Source organism: Corvus hawaiiensis, chromosome 27 (genome assembly GCF_020740725.1).
Source record: "Corvus hawaiiensis isolate bCorHaw1 chromosome 27, bCorHaw1.pri.cur, whole genome shotgun sequence".
In the NCBI taxonomy this organism is placed as follows: domain Eukaryota; kingdom Metazoa; phylum Chordata; class Aves; order Passeriformes; family Corvidae; genus Corvus; species Corvus hawaiiensis.
This window is the reverse complement of record NC_063239.1, coordinates 983,461-1,003,759: the sequence shown is the minus strand read 5'-3', so window position 1 is coordinate 1,003,759 and position 20,299 is coordinate 983,461. Positions and strand designations below refer to the sequence as shown.

The following is a 20,299-nucleotide window of genomic DNA, read 5'->3' as shown; positions in this document are numbered from 1 at the left end:
TATGGGAATGATTATAGAAAAGGATTACAAAGATTTTTCAGCATCAGTTTTGTTGGTTTTACTTTTGCTGTTTTCCAAAATGTGGCACAGTAGCAACTGCAGTTGGGAGCAACTAAGAATTGTGAGTTTAAACTGCCTCTGAAAACTACACACTTGCTTAATGGAGTGAATTTGTACTTCAGAACAAATTAAGTCAAATTTGTTTTAATTGCTCAGCAGAAGGAGAATAGTCAAGCTGCTCTATCTCAATGTTCTTTCAGGTGTAATTGAAAGATATGTAAAAGTCTGATAGTCCAGGTCCAAGGCTGGGAGCCAGGAACTTAAGTCCTAAGCTTTAACCCTGAGTGATTACTGCTCATCTTTGACATGTTGCTTAACTGTTTCATGCCCAAATTGAAAGAAGCACCTCAAAAAAGCACCTGAATATCAGCTGTGGGTGCTAATTACTGACTTTATTTTAATGCTTAACCATTCTGTGATGCTTTGTGAATTATCTGTGATTTGCTTCATGCCTCCTCTTAGAGCCAAACGTGGCTGTGTCTGTTTTAGGTTGAAAATGATGAAGAGATAAAATTCTGTCCCCAGCGTGTGTGTGGTAAAAGATTGGAACAAAATTGGGTGTTTCCCTTGTTCAGGAATGCTATCTGTGTTTGGTTCTAGGTGTGTTATGTCTGTCAAGTGTAGTTTGATACTTATTTCTGACAGATTCCAGAATTGCAGAGCAGCAATGAGGACTGATGTTGCTTCAGCAATGGTAGTTTGTCTTGAATGCATGAAAAGTGTTATTTCTGAGTAAAGAGAAGACAAGAATAAGGACGGCTATAAAAAAGCAGTTTATTACAATCTGGGCTTTTTTTTTTTTTTTTAATGAGGATTGATGGAAAGGGAGGGGAGAAAAACTCTCAGAGAAAAAGAGTGACAGTGAGGTTGCAATAATATTGCTGAGGAAAGATTGGGGTATAGTTGTGGGAGGGAAGCTAATTTGGGCTTTTGAGGGCTGTGGTTATGTTCTCTATGCTCATGAGGTAACTTGATTTACAAGGAGCAAGGCCTAGTAATAGGTTTGTTTTGAAGAGGTAGTTTGAAATATGCTGTAGATGGGGGAAAAAAAAGACCCAGGGTTATAGTCCTGTTCTGTATTCCTGAGTCTGCTTCTGTATTTGAGCTCTTCAGCTGTTCAGAGAATGACTGACTATCTAGAGAAATAGGCTACTGTGTTCTAGGAACTGCTGCTCTGGATGGACTAGAGTGTGCATTTAAAGTGTGCAGTCCCCCCAAACAAAGAGCATTTAGCAGACTGATAAATAGGCAGTGGCTGTTCAGCTCCCCAGAAGTAATTCAGTCCTCTTTCTTGCATGGGTTTGGAAGCTGGGGCACTTCAGCTTGTCGGTCAGGGATTGTTCTGTCCCTTCTGTGAGGCTTTGCTGTTCTTGGAATCTCTGTCTTAAATTAAAAATTAGTTGTAAAACGGCTTTGGTGTTGGAAATGCAGTGCTAGAGTGATCAAGCCATCAGACTCCACAGCACACACCAATACAAGTTGGGCTGTCAGCAGCAATCCTGGTGGGTTACAACTCTGGATCAGCTTTGTGAAACTTTTTAGATTTTAATTTTAAAGGTGCTACCTAAATGCTTCTGGTTTGGCTATTCCTACTCTAGGAATGGGGTTCTGTGGTAGCTGTAGCTTCACGGAATGTATTTTGGAAGATTCAAAATGACAGTGGATGCAGAGCTGAAGGAAGAGTTAAGAGCTGGGTGTTCCAAGCTGTACTGTCTGCTTTCCCCCCTTCTTTCTGTTCTCCCTGACTTGCCTATTTAGGCCACAGCTACGTTTGGCAGCATTTCTGCTTAAAGAGGCACTCCTTCCCATTCTGCTGGCACGAGTGTTCACCTAGGTGCACAGTGAACTTGTTGGGAAAGCTGATCCAGCTGAAAAATTGGTAAAATTGTGTTTTTTCACTGGATTATTTTTCAGCTGAATTGAACCTTGATGTGGTTCTCAGAGCTCTGCATGTGCTTATGCCAGCAGAGTGTGGAGAGTGATCGAGTGGCTCAGAGGAACAACAGGAGCTCTGGAAGAGGATTGGTTTCTTTGTAGGACTTTATGTACAGGCAACACAAGACCCTGATTGATCTCTGAGTGCTGTGCTACCATGAAGGGTAAAATCAGCTGCTAAAAAGGACTTTAAACCTTTGCTATTCAAGATCCATACTTTGAACATGTGCTATCTGCAGGCCTGCAATAAAATCCCTGTTACAGTATCAGAATTATTTTGTGATGGATTTTTTTTATGGTACCCATGGGAGTGGGTTTTCTGCTGTGTCCACACAAGCAGTCTGTGGAAATGAGATTTGTTCAGTGTTGTTTCGAGGTCTGTTAGTAAAACCAGCTTGTTCATATCTGCAGTTCAGTTTCTTTGACGTTGTTGTAGGAAATAATACCACTTAAATGGGAGGTGGATTATTACTGATTGCTTTACTGTAAAGCACTTTAAAAAAGATAATCTGACAAATGGTAATCTTCTCTTATCATGTCTTATCAGTCTTAATATGATTTGAAAAATGGATCCCTTCTTCGGGGTTTTGTCTTCACCTAAACTGATGTATTGTCTCACATTTAAGTGCTGCAGAATTAGGCCACCTTTGTTTTAGCTGCTGTTAAAGTGTGCGTGCAATTAAATCTGTTCTGTGTGTGCCTCTTGCAGCAAAAACATCAATTACTGATGGTACCGAGTTAAGGCTCCAGTTTGTCCTTTCATCTGTAGGAAGCATTGTGCTCCCACAATAATTGCATTATGTAAGATGTTTTAATAACTTCCTTAAGGGTATTTTTCAGGCCTTTTTCCCTGGTTTCAATGCTCTGTAGTATGCAGCACCATTAACTGTGTCTACAGTATTTTTAGTATGGAGTGAAAAGTTTAGCCGAACAAGTTAGTGTTCAGTAATCATGTAAAACTGAGGTTTGCACTTTCAAAGAAATGATTGAAAGGAGTAAAAAGCCTTGGCTTAGGTTGATGTTTAGGTTGTTAATGTGAACAGAGGCAGCAGTTACCCTGTTCCAATGAAAATGAAAACAGATAAATACAGGAGGTATTTATTGATCCCAAACCATTTTGGAGTAATCTTTCAAGAAGCAGTGGTAGTTCTTACAGTCAAAATAAAAATGCCAGGACAGTTTTCCAGGCTTTAAACTTGAGTGGAACACATGTAATTATAGTTTTGTTATATTGCCACAGCTCAGTCATGCTCTTGCAACATACACCTGCTTTTGTATGGTCCAGATGCTGCTTTTGTAGGGTCAGTGTGTCAGTAAACTGGAAATAGATAGGCCATTGCCTTCTTCTATGCCTTTGAAAATGGGGAAAGCATAAAAAAAGAGTCTTAAGAGGTGAAGTATTGATACCTTCTGCGTGTGCACTTACTAATAATTTTATATAGCAGGATTTCCTTAATTGAAAATAGTGGTGTTCACTTTCTGGCTTCCCACTCAGGCCTGCTGTGGGACACTGCTCTGGGCAGCAGGCAGTGTTCCATGAGGGTGCTCTTGTCTGGGTCTTTAGTGACTGGAAGGTTTTGGGTTGTTAATTTGCCTTTAAAATGAAGTACCACCACCAGGTTCTGCTACTGTGAGCTGATATTACTGAAAACAATTATTTGAGGCTTCTCTGCACGACTGTAATTCAGCGAGATAAACAGAAATGGCTGGAAGCTTCTCCCTTCCCTCTTCTAACTTACCACTCTTTTGTCAGGCACTGGAGGAGAAGCTATTAATTTGGTCAGCCATTCTTTATCAAAATATATTTTCCTCTCAGCGATCCACAAGTGATAGCACCATGAAGAGAGCCAGCATATTTAGGTCACATGTGAAGCCCCTGAGGCAGTTCTGCTTGCATCTAATTTTGGAAGAAAATTTTAGGGTCAGGAAAAAGAGGGTTTAAAAGAGTTGTATTGTAAGAAAGATTGATTTTCCCAAGTATATAGAATGCATTTTGTGTGGAAGTGTTTCCCTTTGCATTTTCAGTTGCAGTTCTTAAATTAATGCTCTGGGAATAATGTGATCTCCAAACACACACAGTTGGCTCTCTGTTTTTGAGAACCTGAGAAAAGATAATTGCATATATTCAGGAACAGTTAAGGTAATTGAGATTTCATATTGTAGTTGCTTATTTAAAATACTGAGCAATTTCTAGTGTATTCTTGTTTGTTTAATGCCCTTTTTTTCCCCTTTTTTTCCCCTTTTTTTCCCTTTTTTTTCTGATGACTGTAAAAAGTATTTCAGTGACCATTCTTTGATCCTTAAAAGCAGTGATTTTAGCTGGCCTTTATGCTGTTAAATGATGATTTGAAAACTCATGAACTGTGTTTGTGTATAGTGCCTATAAATACAGTTTGAAGGTCTTGCTTTATTTTCACATAACTTAGAAGTGAATTGGTTCAGTGGACAAGAGCTACATACAGAAATAAAGCTTCAGCTTTGGCTTTCATAAAAATATAATGACTCTCAAAGACACTTATTTGAGAATTCCTGGACTATTTTCCAGTGGCATTGCATAACAAACCCCTGACTTTTCTGGTACTGCTCTTGGTGCATTTTGTAGGGAATAATATATAGGAATATTGGAGATAATAATGAAAAACTTGGATTGTTTTTTAATAATTACCCAGTTTCACTTATTTTGAAGTGTGACCTTGGTGTGGGAAGAGGAATTAGAATTCAAATTACATCCCAGCCTGCCTGTACTTATATTGTCACTTAAGTAGTTGCTGCTCCTGAGAGAAATGGTCCTTCCTGGTGCCTCTGCCAGTCACTGCTTTGAGCTGAGCCGGGTGATCCCTGAGCTCCAGGGTAGTCACTTGGGGAAACCGACCCAAATGAAAATTACATGTCCTGGGTTCATTTTGGATTAATTTTATTCCTCATCAGCTTCTCCAGATTTAATTTGTCTAACTCTTAGCAACGTTTGTGGTGGGATAGGTGGTGGTTCTACAGGAATGGGATGAGAGGTGAAAGGATGGATTGGTTTTCTTGGAGAGTTGATAATGGTTCTAAGGCAGCACGGGAAACTACAGAATTGTGAACAATTCAGTCTCTTTCTCAGCATTTTCATGTTTACAGTTGATACCTGCGTGTTCATGGTCTGCCTTTCACATGAAAACTACTTTCAGTGCACTGAGATTTGTATTTGAGGACACTTCTTCTCATAGATGAATATGAATAAACAGCAGTTGAAGTTGAAGCCTACAGTGTTCGTTATATGGCCCAGCAGTGAGAAAATGTCACTGTTTATAGAGGTAATAGTGAAACATTCATAAACTGTTGTACTGGAATGTGGAACTGGCGGGAATGGCTTTTTGCCCAAAAGTTTAAAACTTTCTGTATAATCCTTCTTCCTTTTCTCCGTCAGTTCTTCTCACAGCTTCATGTCATTGTTTTGATTTAGTTTTGTTTGTTTGATTGTTTTAAGCTAAATCTTTCTTACACTCCTTTTTTTGTGTGTGTTAAAGAAGTATCCAGGGTCTTTCATCGTATTCCAGACCCTTCTGGAAGTGGTAACCTGCTCTGGAAAGCAGCAGGAGCTGGCAGCCAGGGTTGTGTTCCTGCAGCAGGACACATGCTGTGCTTAACCCAGCTCATTTGTGTCTCACAGTATTGAGATGCCTCAGAGGAAAGGGCAGGAGGAAGACAAAGAGCATTTGAAACAAAACAAAATCACTTGGATATTCTGCACATGAGGTTGTTGGCTCCCTGGAGCTTGGGGGTGCTTTTGCTTGGTGTGATCTGAGGAAGCTCATCCCAAGCCTGGGAATACCAAACATCTGCCTGTTTCTGGAAGATGTTCATCATTCTGCTGCTTCTGAATTGGCATCAACAACTGTGCAACCAGGTCACGCCTCTGTGCTGGTGCAATGCTGGTGCAGTGCTGGTGCAAGGTGCTCCTGCGCTCTGGTTAAGAGCACGTCTGTGTTAGAAAAATGCCATGGCAGGGTTGTATGCTGCATTTCCTTCCTGCTGCTCACTGTCCTTCTGGAGTTGTCAAGAAAAGCTTCTCTTTGTGCCTATAAACTTGTTTATGTATACACTGAAATTATTTTTCCAGGGGTTTTATGTTGCATTCAACTGGAAGTTGTTTGGCACCTTCCAATTCATGTTTGTTCCAACCAGGGTCTTTGGTCTGAGGCCCATTTTCTTACAGAGCTCTTACTACTCTCTTACTTTTTTCCAACTTAAAAGTTTAAACTTAAATGTAATTATCCCAAGGTATGGTGGGGAGACTGATGGAAGACTAAGAAATGGAGATAACTGAAAGTAATCATCTGCAGTTGTTTTCTCTGGAGTCATTTTAACCCTTCCCTGCTTTATTTTCCCTGTTTGTGAGACCTAGGTGGTGTTTCCTAAAGTGAAGTTCCAAAGCCTTTGATAGTTTTTTGTAATGATCTTTGAAATCCTTGCAGGACAGTAACACTACCAAAATACTCTCTACCTTTTTATATGTAAAATGTACGTACAACGCACATAAACAAATTATATGTATCTGTTATGCAACTCCTCCAAAACCTGGAGAAAAGGTCCTGATCTATAAATAGACATATTTAAAACAAACACTTAAAAATAAAGGTTGGTATTTTGCTCAGATTAGTAGACTATATATATAATTGTAAGATGTGTTATAAATATGCCTTGGAGTTGTCAAGATTCCATGTGTTAGGAATCTCAAAGTCCAGGCCAGAAATTAGCATTGGCTTCTGTTTAATAATTTTTTTTAAAGAAGCTGAGGCATGTATGCTTGGGCCAGAATAGAAACACAGGAAAACACTTGCCAAGTGGTGGGGGGGGGGGCGAGGAGGCAACTGGGCAAAGGAAGACTGTTCTTTAAGGTTCAGAGTGCCACTAAAGATGCATTAGGTATTAAAAGGAACTGATAGCTGAGTGAGCGACCAGAGTGAGGGAAGTAATTGGAAATTTTGATTCTCCAGTCACTTCATAGAGCTGTGTATTTATCTCTGCTGGAAACTTCAGTTGTACTTGTGACCTTCACAGGCCCCGTGCTCTCCGGCAGGCTGCCTGAAATCCAGCTGGAGAGCAGCCCTCCCTGCCTGCCTTTCTGGTAGGCAGGAGGAATTTCTGATTCCATTTTGCTTGCTTAGAAGGAGGCACTTCATGCATTGTCTGAACACAACAGCCTCCTACATTCTACACATCAAGATTAAAAGCCTCCAAATGTTTGGCCTGAGCTTTGCACCTGTAATAAATCCTTTGGTCAAAGAATGTGTGAGAAGAGTCTGAAACCACAGGATAGTTTTGAGGAGTTGTTTTTTTATGTCTACAACAGGAATGCACACCAAGTCACAGAGTTCTAATTTTGAAAGGCATTGCCAAAGTATTACATTTTTCTGTAATAATACTACTACTAAATTTTAATCTGCAGTGTGTGTTTTGGATTGGCTTCAGCAAAAAGAGAAAATGAAGCTATTGCAGAGCTCTGTCTGTAGCTTTCTCAGTGACAAGAAAGGCATTGCCTGAAGGCTTCTTTTCTCTACGTGTAGAACAATGGCCCAGTATGTTATTTCCAAATATATTGTTATTTGCAAACAGAACAGCAACCCCTGGCTGCACTGTGCCGTGCAGCCTATTGAAATTCTGGCTGTGATTCCAGCAGAGATTTTTCCATAAATAGCTCTGTACTACTTGGGAACACAAACAAACCCTGAAAAGATCTGAAGTAAGGTCTGCTGAGGGACTTTTTAGCCTGTTATTAGTGTGTACTTCAGGGTAGATATTGTGGTGGATGTGAGGAGTTTTCTATAGGGTTATGTGCAGGCTGTCAGCAAGAATTAAAAAGTAAATAATTACCAATCAAGTTAGTTCCAAGGACTCTTGAATCACCTGTATTGAGCATAGGAAAAAAGGATAATAAAAATTAATAAGTATAAGCAGAAGCAAGTAGATTTTCTTTCTGCTTTTTTTTAAAGAAAAGCTAGTAGGTAAGGACTAGGTTATGGTTCAAGTAAATACAACTTGAAATTAAAATTATTTATTCTTTCCATGAATAGACATCCAGAATTTTTACTGATTGGATGTTTGTTATGTGAATTAATACCTGCACTATGAAATGGGCTGTATTTTTCAGTGCTGTGTAAGTAAACACCCTCTTGAATAAGTAACACAGTAATATTTTATAGAATATTCAGTTATAATTGGTGTAAGCTGTCTTGAGTAACTTGTTGTCTTGAGAAGAAACTTGTAAACATTCTGTGAATTAGAAAAGAGGTGACTAAATACTTCTGTGTTTTGCCTGGGTCACAGGGCTGATTCTCTGCTGGTCCTGTTGCTCATAAACTTTTTTTTTTTTTTTTTGAAAGATGAAGCCCCCTTTTAAAAGCAATCAAAGAGCACAAAAATAACTTTGGCATTTGAGAAATCCCTGCTCTTGAGTGGAGACTCTGGAGTGTCCTCAGCCGCTGGCTATCATGGCAGATGTGTTTATCAGCTGTCAGAGCAAGGATGGGATCCCTGAGAACCAGCCCCACAGGAGCTTGTTAGGACGTTCTCTCAATGCAAATCTCTCAGCTGTACCTACTACTCCTCTTGGATGTTTATTAAAAACCTTCAGCTGTGGCCACTGAGCAGTCACAGAGGGATCTCTGAGAGCTTCACTACCCAGAGCCGTGGGTATGTCTGAAGTCACCTCTGGTGAAGGAGCACCTGCACTGTGGGTGTGGGGTGGAATGGAGATCAGCTCTGATACTGCTCTGAGACTCTGTACTGATAACTGGGGATGACCTGGTGTCACAGAATCCTGGAATGGTTTGGGGTGGAAGGGACCTTAAAGCCCATCCAGTGCCACCCCCTGCTGTGGGCAGGGACACCTTCCACTGTGCCGGGTTGCTTCAAGCCCTGTCCGACCTGCGCTTGGACACTTGCAGGACTGGGACAGCCACAGCTTCTCTGGGAATTCAATCCCAGCCCTTCACCACCCTCACAGGGAGGAATTTCTTCCCAATATCCCATCTCCACCTACTCTTTCTCAGTTTGAACCCATTCCCTCTTGTCCTGTCCCTCCAAGGGCCTTGTAAATAGTCCCTCTCCATCTTTGTAGGTTGGAAGAACAGCTTAACTGCTGACCCCCTTTTCTTTTTGAAGGCCTACATGGTATTTCTGAGCTTGTTCATATTTTTTTTTTTTCATGAACATTCTTTTTCATTCCTTGTAGGCACATTGAGAGCAACTCCCTAAGAAAATGGAAGTATAAATAAAGCAGCTCTGCACTCTAGCAAAGCACTTCTGCTACCAAGGGGTAATTAGCCTGGGTTTGTAAAACAGATACATTGCCAACATGTTTATCACAGGGAGAAGAAATAAAGCTTTAAAGCTTCAATAAAACTCAGTCAAATACTTTTAATACATTTTGGGGAATCCTTATATTCTGTATAACTTGTATTTCAAAGCATGTCTTAGGAGAATTATGGAGCCCTTGTGTGAGCATTATGGCTAAACCCTGAGGAGCCTTGAGAGGATGAACTGTGACTTAGCTCTGAGGATACAGGGAGTGGTGGCTTGAGATGGAGCTGGGGTCTCCTCAATCTTTATAGATTCATAGGATGTGCTTTATCTCCAGGTCACTAGGGATGTTTTCTACAGCTCACAAATGTCAGAAATAGACATTTAATTTCTCTGTTTCAGCATGAAGTTTATTCTGGAAAATCAGTAAACATGAATTTTTGTCTTCAGCAGTACTAAAATTGAGTTGTTACCTTCTTGGAAATTAGATACGCAGTTTTGCTGTGGCTTTATTAATGATAGGTCGTAAATTAAAGCTGTGCAGGCAGAAAAGATGTTGGAACAAGTCATGTGCCAGAGTATTAAAACCAGGAGAATGCTGTGTTAGAGGAGAAATAATCAAATCTGTTATTTATAAGGTTTTTTTGTCTCAGTTCTCCTCCTATTGCTCAAGAAGTCCCAGTTTTGTGAGTGATAGTGACAGAACGTTCAGGCACCTGAGAGGGTCTGAGATGAAGCAATTAAGGGCATGAAGTTGGTTCCTGCTGGAGTTAATTTTGTTCCCTTATAATTAGGTGTGTATGATCTGTATGCAATTGTACAAAGGACAGAAATGATGAGTAACTCCCAAACTAAATTCTACATAATACAAATATAAAACCATTCTCTCATCTTTGTCTCAGAAATCAGTGTAGGTTTTGGTGGCTGAAAGTGTTTCTGAAAGAACTAGAATTGGTATGGATTGTGTGTAGCACTCAGTGCAGCTACTTTGTTTAACAGGATAATATGTGGTTGAAACAGGAAAATTCCAAGGAAAGGAAGCTCTTTCTTAGAGCTAAGTGTGTAATTTAGCCTAATATCTCTCTGTTGTAGTAATACCTAATGTTTTACCTGTATTTGAAACTGTAGAAGCAGAGGACCCTAATGCTGCCAATCCCCCTTCAAACAAACCATAGATTTTATATTCTTATCTTTTAGCAAAGATTTCACTTGGGGATAAAAGAAATTTGCTTTTAGGTAGAGTTTTATTGCTGCAACACCAAAGATTATGTGTATGCTCACTTGTTTCAGTGCATTTAAGGAAGGATTGGTTCTATGACTCTTGTGGGCTGTTAAAAACTTTGCTGGTTGCCAAAATTCTGTGGCACTTGATGGAAACCTGAGATTCTGGGCTGCCTTGTGTGGAAACAGGGACACAGTTTCTCCAGTCTAAGTGTAATTGATGTGGCCTGTGGTGGCAGCAGGGCACAAGCAAACCTAGGCCAGGTACTCAGGATGTCAGATGGATTTTTATGGCAGATGATGCATTGAAACAAAGTAGATTAAGAATTATAATGCATTTAGGTTTTTAACACAATGTTGCTTAGGTTTTATATTTTATATATTTTGTGTTTCTGTTTTTTTTTTTTTTCCTATTTCACATCAAACTCATCCTTCCTCATGGAGTGCTAAGGGTGCATAGCCTCCAATCATGGTGTTACCCAACCTCTGGATAACTACTGTTCCCGGTCTTTTTTTGGTAATCCTAAACTGTGAGTGAAGAGGAGTTTTTACTGTAATTGAAATGGGATTGATGCAACGCTGAGTGTGACACATCCTCAGTAGGAGGGCCACTCTTCTTTTCCTCTTCCCCACCTGAAAATAGATTTAAGCTTCAGGGGCTGGAAGCTCTCAGCAGCTGAATTTTGTGATGTTACAAAACTGAACCCCATGGAAGCTTTTTCCATCAAACAGGTGCCTGGCATTTAAAAATGCTGAAATGCTGGATTTACTGTTGATTACTTTTTTGTTTAAAAGCAGAAGAATTCTACTTGGAAGGAGGAAAGCTTGTGGACAGATTGAGCCCTTTTAAAAGAAAAAAATTTGTTATTATTCTGTAATACTGCGGTAGCTGCAAAGAAGAGGCTCAAGGAGAAGCTGTGACCTTTAAGTGTGCATTCCTGATTCTGGATAAATGTTGTAGTTCTACAACCTGTGAGACACTCACCCTCCTTTCTGAGGTGACTTCATCTGGGCACCAGGAGTGGGGTTGGCTTTCTGCCACTCAGGCCTCTCCTGTTTATGATATTAATAAACTGGTGTCAAATGTCCTGGGAACAGTTGATGCAGGTTGAAAGACCTTTGTTTCAGCCAACAATAGACCTGAATTAGTGTGAATAGGAAAAGCAAATAGGCACTTCCTGTCGTATTTGAAGGAATACTTGAGTTTGGGAAGCATGTCTATTAAGAGATGTGAACTGAATGCTCATCACTTGCTCTTTGTCCCCAGCAAAATGTTCCCTATGTGTGTATCTCTGTTATCTTCCTAAATATGTTTGCAGTGCTAATGATATAAGGTGGAATCCCGTTTGAATACATTATTTAGGGTATTCTTTGGGGGAAAAACTCTACATCTGTGTAATGAAGATTTAAAAGGGGGAATTGACTTAGTTGTTGCTTTCCTAATCACATTTATTCCTCAGATGAAAGCATAGAGGCCTGTTGCAAAGACTAGAAACTATCAGGATAAATTGAAATAATGGAGCGGTGCCTCAGCCCACCTCGAGGTTGAGCTGCCTTTCGCAGAGTGCTGTAACTGCTGTTTGTGGTTTCCAGGCAGAGGATGTCTTTAGAGCCTCCAGGGAATTCTTGTCAGGTATTAAATAATCCCTTATTATGGAGTTTGAAGTATTTTCAGGCTGATGTAGCTCGTGTTGAGTTGAAAAATGGCTCTGTCTTGAGCTGGTAAGGTCACCACTTTGCAGTAGTGTTCACATGGAGTTACTGAGACAGCAGCAATCTCCCAGAGTTGTGGAGCTCTGGAAGAAGCTTCAGACACACACCCCCTCAATTCCAGGATGGGATGGACTGTAGGGTAGATTGCCTTGGGTGTACATGTAAGATACACCCACAGAGATGGAGGCAGCTCCCAAAGGACTTGGGAACTGCAGCGAGACCCACAACTCCTGTTTTGCTGATTCCAGGGTATTACATTTCTCACATCAACTACTGCTGGAGCCAAGTTAACCTTTACCTATTAAATATGCGGTGCCTGGGTGTGGGCAGCCCAGTCAGCAAGAGTTTTTTGGGGTGTTTATTTGTCTGGTCTGTTGTAAATGTATTTATTTTTCTGCTTCTCTGTATGTGATCAGACTGCCTGTGCCTTCCTCTGTTCCCCCAACTAGATCATGTCCAGCTTAGGGCAAGGCAAGTACTGGGAACTCTGGTTTGCAGCATCTTTTGAACTAAATTCATTCAGTTTATACTCTTTTGCTTGGTGGATGGAGGGAGTTTGCCTGTTGGTCTCCTGTGCATGTGTTCTGAAAGGAACTGCAGTCATCTCTTAAAGTTTAAAAATAGGAAGTAATTAATCAGGGTGATGAGGGTTAATGGTTTCTATCCAGAAACCAAACAGCTTTGCATTTGTTTGTATAGAGAGAACATTCTTACGTCTGCTGTTGTTGAGCCTTTAACAGGAGAGGATTTTTCACAGTAATTTTTGAAACACTTCCTACTAAAAACTTACTTGGGGTTTAAAAACCCCAAAACTATTTAATTCTCTCATCAGATGAAATGGTTTCAAGGGGGCAGTTGAGGACTGTTTCCTGCTAACAAATCCTAATCCTTTAGGGTTTCTTTCTTCTGTAAGTTTGCAGTGAAGTTGGCATGAAAGGAGTTTCAGAGTGCAGTGCCAGACTCAGTGAGCAGAAATAAAACCTACGGCCCAATGGTTACAGTGGTCATGGTACAGTGGATCACAATTTTAAATCAATTTAAGGTGTAATCAGTTTTGGGAAGTTCCTTGCCAAAACTCAGTATTACTTTTCAGTGTGAATGGTTTCTTTTCACAGAGGTAAAATTTCAGAGCAATTTTATGTCATTTTCAGTGGTAGGAAGCAGGGACACATCATTATCTGACACATCTGTTTTCAGAGTGGTTTGACTTGCTGCTGTTTGTCATCTCTGTTTTTCCCTGCCATCACAGGTGTCTTAAAGTCCTGTGTACTGGAGACTTGAGTTTCCTACTATAAATGGAGACAGGAAGCCAGTGATCTGAACATTAAATCAGTTTCCTTTCTGGTCCAGCAAAGCCAGATTCTGGCCTTGTTGTAGGTGGAAGCTCGTGGAGACTCTGCACACAGAAATGCAGTTAAATGGCATTTTGGGTGTGGGCTCGATGGCCTGTGCAAATCCAGCTGTGCTAGCTGGAGATGTGGTTGCTCCTGAGTGTGTTCCTTGCTTTCCCCCACAGCAAATTTCCTCATCTGATGCCTTCAGCTCAGTCTCAGTGAACTCTTGTTAGCTTAGCAAAATACAAACTGTTTAACAGAAATGAAATGTGTTGCAATTGTTCACAGACGTTTGAGGTGGTGGCAGTGTCTGTTGAAGATGATTATAAGTGTTCCCTGTAGTGATTTCTGCTACTTCTGAGAGTTGCTGGTTTTGCACATTTCTTTGTCGGTCTCTTGCCTTGGTCCAAAAATGGACTGTGGGGGAAAATAATGGTGAATTTGGTGCTGGAAACGTGCCCTGAGTGGAGATGTTGAAGCAGTTGCCCAGTGAGGCACAGGAGTTGTTTGCCAAACACAGGAGTTAAAACGTTCAGTGTGCTGCTGCCTCTCCAACCTGGATTGTAATGTTGACCATAGATTATGCTTTCTATGAATTCTGTTTAAATGAGGAAGTTACTTGGATGCCACGGTTAATTTGAGATCACATAAAGATTTCTGGACGCATAAGAAGCTGCTGTTCCAGATGAGAGATTAGCAGATGGTGATTCTGTTCCCTGCTTTACTATTGTAAAGCTGTAAAACACTTAATCTAAGTCTTTGTTCCTATCCCAACTTGTAGAAGCTTTTGAGAGTCACTTCTGTGATAATCCTGTTCTCTGCAGTTCCGATGTCATACTCTCACTCCGGCTTTGCAGGGAGGAGCAGCTTCTGGTACGTGGGACAGATGGATTTGGAGTTGTTCTGCTGTGAGCACTGAGCCCAGGAAAGCTATTTAGGAGCATTACTGGCCTTACATAAAACTAATGGCAACAAGATTAGGGCTGGTGCCACTGGTCCTGCAGTGGGAGGGGGTGGAAATTTGCTGTTGTGTTTTCTAGGAAGTCACAAGGCTTAACAAAACTTATTTGCATGAATTTATGAAATCACCTAAATAACACTGTTTTGTACTTGAGTATTACGTTGCATTATCTCTAGGCTATCTAAGTGTTACAAATGCAGCTGTAAGTTCTAAGCCATCCTAATACACGTAAATCCTATGGAGTCTTGGAGTATTGGTTCCTTCCCTTGCCTCCAGTTCCTCCTTTCATCATAAAAAAGTGACAATTCCAACTCCTGCTTCTGAAGACTGGTGATTAACAGAGTGTTCTTGCTGTCATTGCTGGTATATGGATTTGACAGCACAAAGAGTGATCTCAGGAGAATGTGGCACACTCTGAGCTGTGCTTTGCCATGCAAGAGTAGAGCCCTGCTTACCCAGGAGCCCACAGTGAGCAGGGCAGGCATGGGGCATGCTAATGTGACTTAGGAAGTGACAGGAAAAGCTTAATCAAGGGGTATCAAACTTTAATTTTAGGGAGCTAAATAAAAAGTTAAAAATTAAATGTGTAGTAGTAACAATAATGACTTTCTAATCCAAAGTTGAACTCACTGTTGAACTAGAATTTACCTAGTGTATCTTTTCTCAAAGATTGGCAAAGTAGGAGAAGAAAGGGTGAATAAAAAAAAAGAAATGGGAATATAGAGGAATCTAGGAAATTAGAGTGAAGTTACAGTGGCTTAGGCCTGCTTGACGAGGCTTATATTTGATTGTTTTACTTAGGTGAGTTGTTTATGCTGTGAAGTACTATGTGTATTCCCTGCTTGGACAGTGGTGTCTTGTGTTTGTTACACATAGGTAGGGATGTAAATAGGACTGGGAGAGTCTCAGCTCTGAAGTGCATCTCCCCCCAAACAGCACTAAATGCTTTCAGCATCAGCAGGGAAATGATGACTTCATCATGGTCGTGTTCTTCATTTTCAGCCTCCCAGGGCTGTTCAAGTGAGTTCACTCACTTGGAGTGAACATGCAGGCCAGGAAACACTCTGTAAATCTTCTTCCTCTCTGTACAACTCCCAGGTTTGCACAAGCCAGCAAACCCAGCCTAGTTACTGTCTGCTGGAGCTGCATCCTGGGCTCCTGTGTTGTTTGTGTCTGCCCCGGCAGGGCCAACGGCACTGAGAAGCGAGTTGGACATCAGACAAATTCCCCTCCCTGGGAAGGAGGGCAGCTTTGTGTGCTGCAGAATTCCAGGGCTGGTACTTGGGAGAGAACAAGGAACCAGCTGGCTCTGGCAGAGATGCACAGCACAGAGGGAGGATTTTTGCCACAAGGGCAATAACCTCTTTCTGGTTTCTCTATTTCTACGTGCATTTCTTCCTGTCCTCATATTTTAAGGAATTAATATATTTTTAATGCCCTCTCTAGTAGAGAAGAGATCTATTTAAAGGACTTCTGGAAAGAGTCTCAAGCAGTAAATTGAACAGTAGGAATGCCTTCTCCCAGCTGCCTTTGGATTTGTTGCCTAGTCACTTCAGGGAGACAGAATGAATGCAGGGAATCACTCCTGCAAGTGAATGAAGAAGAGGGAAATGAAGTCAATAGCAAAACTGGTCATGGTAACTTTAGAGCATACAATCCTTGTGTTTCCTTCCCCCTCTCCACAGACGTAAATTAGGGATGAGGCTGGAATGCAGAGGGTGTTTTCTTTTATACCACCAGCACTAAACAGTGAATGGCATTTTGCTCTTTTATTCTTGTCCTGGGGTGTGGAGTTGTGGTACCCTGTGTTGGGAGCTCTCCTCTTCAGACAGACGTGTCATCACCCTGCCTTAATTTTGCTTCCTGTTCACTTTGGGATTAACACCTCACTATCTACCTTCAGAGATAAATACACAATATTTCAGGACTCTGGATAAATGCAGTAAAACCAAATCACAAACCATGGGGTGTTGGTGGGCTGACTCAGTCTCAGTGCATTGTGGAGCTGCTTAAAGTATTTGAAGCCTTGGAAGAGCTTTTGTTTTCTATCCAGTGTCTTTCATTGTTTGTTTTTTTTTCCCAGCAATGAAGTACATAACTCCAAAACAAAACCATTACTGGAAACAAGAAAGTCCAATCAAAAGCCACAATTTTCTGTCATTAGCTGTGACTTGAGGTGGAGTTTCTGGAAGTTGCATCTGTTCAGTAGTTTGAAGCAGGGAGGTTTTGCCTCACCCTGGATTGGAAACGACCAAGCAACCCACAAGTGATTTCCAGACACTTAAGGTCTGTAGGTTCTCCTGGATAGATACTCTTTCTCTCTCTAGGAAGAATGGCTCAGGTACACTCAGCAATTGTGCATCAAATTGAAATATTTCACTGTCTTTATCTCTCATGATGTTTATCCATTCCTCTGCTGCTTCCTCAGTTTGAGGCTGTTTGAGCTTCCTTGGATTTTAATACTAATCCTCAAAGTTGGTTTCTTAATGTTTCCCTTTTAAGACAGTTTCTGAAGTATCCTTGGAATGACTGATTGATGTTTAGTTTGATGAAAATAGGTTTTCCAGGCTGATAAACTGAGGAGGTGGTCTCCACATTAGGTCAGTGAATTCTGTTTTCACTCCCCAGGACAGAATTGCCAACCTGTAAATAATCTGCTCTGCTTTATGGACAAGATTTGTTTGAGTTGCTCCTTTGGAAAATTCCAGAAACTGTGTTTTGAGCCACTGGGAAAGTGTATAAACAGTGCTTTCTAAATAATTTTATAATGCTTTTTAAATGCTACAATTCTTTGTTCAGTCCTTGGAAGCATCAGGAGATTGCTCCACTTGTGTAAACACTCTGATTTACTTGCTTTCTGCTTAGGCAGCAGATCAACGTGATTCCAAAAACTTGCACAGAAACCTTTTGGGTCTGGTGAAATAAAGCCTCTCTTTGTTCCTGCCATGATTGACTTGCTGCTGCAGAGTAGGTGACATGTTTTGCCTACCAAGCATGTTTTCTAATCAGAGTTTATATAAAGTTCATGGAACATTGAAATAGATAGCCTCTTCTCTACTAATAACATCCCCTTTTTTCTATTACTGGAAACAAATTTAATACAGAATTGCTTTTCAGGTTTGCAATGGGGCTTCTGGAATGAAGTCATTGCACTACAGTTTTGTTTTGCTGGTTTGGATTGATGAAGCTGGTTTATTCCCTTTTTCCATAGACATTTGGACAGTGGTAAAACTCCACCACAATACTTTCTCTAAAGTTGCAGAAAACTTGATGTTTACAGTGCACATGTAGTTCTGCATTCACTGCAACATGTGAAAGGCCCCCAAAATGTGAAAGTGTTTTTAAGTATTTGTCACTGAATTTTTCTTGTTCCAAACACTGCTTTTAATAGGGGAAAAGGCATTTGAGATCTGTTGGGATTCCTTTCTTCCTCTTTTTTCATTTGAACGGGTTCTCTTTCCAGTGCATTGACCCAGTGGCCTCAGAGCCTTACCTGAAGCTCTGAGATGTGTTTTACCCTTTTCCTATTCCCTGCCAAAGCCAGACACTTTGTTTAGATTCCTTTGGCTCCTCAGGTTCCTGTCTCCATGTCTATAATGGAAGAATTTAGTCCTGCTTGAATCCAGTTAAGTGTCCAGACCTTGCTGGTGGATTTGATTTCTGTTGGAGCACTTGAAAAGTGAAGATGTCTCATTGAAGCTTAAAAAACTCAAAGCAGGTTGTGAAAATAAAGATGATGTGCAGAAGGAAAGGAAAGCTTGGCCAGATTGTAGATGCTGGATCTGGGAGAGCTATAGGGAGCTTTGGATGGCTCTGGGGAAAGCAGACTCTGCCGTGTCTCCATGTGCTGATGGGTCAGGGACCAAAACCTCTCTTTAGTTTGTGATTTTTGGGATCAGTGGCTTGGTTTGGCTGTAGAGTTTTATTTCTTTGAGGTGGGGAGACAACTGTGCAGCAGCTTTGTGTTTCCGTAGTGCTTTGCTCAACCTGCTGCAGAACATTTTCACTCATAAATGGATTTCAGGCTGTGTAGGTGATTCCCACCCTGCCACCCCTTTGCTTTCAGGTCACTAAAAACCATTATTTGAAAGCGTTTAGCAGTCTCAGAAGTGTTTCTACAACAATGAGTGTCTGTGAAGGGATATTTTGTGGAACTAAAGGACAAATGTATGGATCTATGCAGAGATATACTTGTAAATGATGTAATAACCTCTGAATTCTTTGTCCCAAGTTATGCAAGAAGCAGAAACCTGGTTCACTTGGTACAGGTATTGCAGGTGCCCTGCAGGAATGAAGGTGTACCTTGCTGTCCTGATTTTTGTCATAATCATGTCTTCATCTCATGTGATTGATGCTGCCCTGTAGTGTTTGAAACCCTCAGCACTGGCAATGTCACACTATATCTTGGTGTCAGAGATGTCCTGAAATGCTTGAGGGGAGGAGAACACAAATCTGATCTCCAGGGTACTGTGTGAAAGCAGATAACGCTATGGCCTAGGAGGGGTTTGGGTATCAGATAAGGGGTCAGTGGTTATTTCTCTCTGACGCTGTGCAAGAAGAAGAGGGCACTGAAATGCATCCTATTTCCAGCAGCCATCGGCGTGGTGGCAGTAGGGCACTACACACCTGCTTCTCCTCTAAATATTGCCCTGGAGTGCTCCTGGTGCTGGGAAGCGATCATTTCCCAGCGGGAGCAGCTCTGTGTTTGCAGGCTCTCACCGAGGGACAGGGGGGAAAACAGCACAGGCTGGAGATGCTCTGTTGTGCTGAAGGGCTGAAATCATCAGGGAATTACAATTACTATTGGAATAAAGCAGGATAAGATGGATACATGTTTCTGACATGTTCAGGGTGTTAACACAGATGAGAATCCACAAGCGAATCCAGGCACTGGGGAGGATGAAATGCTTCCCCTGTCAGTTCTCCAACACCTTTAAATCCACTCAGGTCAGCACCAGTGCCCTGATGTCTGCCTCTTCCTTTGACCAAGGTGTGGGAATGTGGAATTCCAAACAGGGAGTTACTGGGTTTGAATGTACAACTGCTTGTTTTCTCTCCAGTACAGATTTCTTTGTAATATCTGCATCTCGGCCCTGGTTTGGAATTACTTAAGCAAAAATGACTTTTTTCTGACACATTTTTAGCATATTTTGTTTTGCCCATGGAAAGGGAACAATCCAAGATTACACTGTGGAAGGCACATTGGATTTATTGGTGTATCTTGAGTTTTAAAACAAATTAGTATCTTTCCGTTGCAATTGCTGCTAATGAACACAACGGTTATTTGGTTTTAATTTAAAACTGATCCAAGTACTTGGAATGGTCTGCACGGTGTCAGGCGCTGGAGAGTTTTCTGTACCTTGTAACTGCTGCCTGAGCCTGCTGGACTCCTTGGAGGTGTGGGATGTGGGTGCTGAAAGTTTGTGTGTGCACCTGAGTCTGTGATAAAGCAGGATCTGTATCAGCTTGGAGATCACTGGAGGAAAGCTTGGATTCTCCTGAAAATAAAAATAAATGCAGAAAGCAAGAATGTCACAAAAAAGTGGTTGTCTTTCTGCTATCTATGAGATTTGTATTATTAGTAAATACAACATATATCATCACCAGACCTAGGAAAAGAGAGATTTTTATCCTTAATGAAAGGTTTTTCTGGCTGTCGTTGCTGCCTGTTCTAAAATTTCCAGTGACTTTCACCGAATAAGTACTTTGGTGAATTTATCCATCCGTTCTTAGATGAATGTATGAGATTTCTAAGGCAATTTTTTCTTCGCTCTTCTCTTTCCATGTATAT

General features: G+C 41.1%; 1 protein-coding gene across 2 annotated transcripts in view; it reads left to right on the top strand.

The window, feature by feature from the left end:
* Positions 1–20,299, top strand: part of PPP2R2A (protein phosphatase 2 regulatory subunit Balpha) — a 38,062-nt gene that overhangs the window by 6,088 nt on the left and 11,675 nt on the right. The window lies entirely within an intron of this gene.